Genomic DNA, 1,056 nt, shown 5'->3' with positions numbered 1-1,056 from the left:
GCAGGAGGAGCCAGGGCTGGGACTGCGAGCAGCGGGAGGGGGCTCTCCCAGGAAGCCCCGCGGTTGGCACCCGCGCTTCCCCACCAGAGGCTGCGCAGGCTAGGAAGTGGGGAGGTCACGTGTGGGCAGAAAGTAACTTCGAAGGGAAAAGATGAACTTCAGGGAGAAAAAAGCACCATAAAACAAGTCATTTTCCCACCCCCTTTCATCGCTGCTCCCTCCCCCGGCTGTAAAATACAGGTAAAGGCGGGAGAAATGGAGAAGGGAGCCTCGCTCTGCTGGAGACCTGGGGAGAACTCGGGGAATCTCAGGCAACAAAGTGTAAGTCGATCATTGGCAACTTTCCCCAGCCTCGGGAGGCGCTAACCCAAGGTATCTTTCCACTGACGCTGCCCTTTGCTTCCCTCCAGCCGGCTCTTGCACAGCTGAGCTTGGGCACCGCGGATGACTGTAAACCAGTTGTTATGGAGATGCCGGTTGCTCCGAGGAGCGCAAATGCCCTGGGAAGTCTCTAGACGCATTTCAGGTTTCGTCGTTTTGGCACCATCACCACTATTTTACTCTCCACCCTGGGTTCCCACGAAGGAGAGCCTCCCAACTGCGTCACAGGCCCTGGCTGCGAAGCTATTGACTGCAGGGATGAAGCAGATGCTGCCGAAGATGGTGGATAGCTCTTAAGTTTCAGACTACCAAGCCCTTTCCCATTTCCAGTTTCTTTATGCCAATCAAAAGTGCTATACTTGAGTGTCATTCGTGCTTCCTTAGGTGTAAAACCTCAGTTACAGGACAGAATGATCAGAAGCAACAGAACATGAGCATATAGCGGCTACTTCAAGGTCATGCTCCCTCCCCCTTCCCATCCCAGAAATGCCTTCCTTATGGAAAACAGGCTGTACTTCCTAATTCTGTATATGGATCTATGTTCATTGGAGCTCCCATTGGTACCAGGTTATTACTACTATAAGTAAGTTCAGTGTTTGGTTCAGATTGCTCTACAGATGTTTCCAGAGCCAACCTAGCTTATTCTAGGTTCCAGCCAAGGTACATATAGACAAA

This window comes from Myotis davidii, unplaced genomic scaffold (genome assembly GCF_000327345.1).
Source record: "Myotis davidii unplaced genomic scaffold, ASM32734v1 scaffold330, whole genome shotgun sequence".
Taxonomy (NCBI): Eukaryota; Metazoa; Chordata; class Mammalia; order Chiroptera; family Vespertilionidae; genus Myotis; species Myotis davidii.
This window is presented reverse-complemented; position numbering follows the sequence as displayed.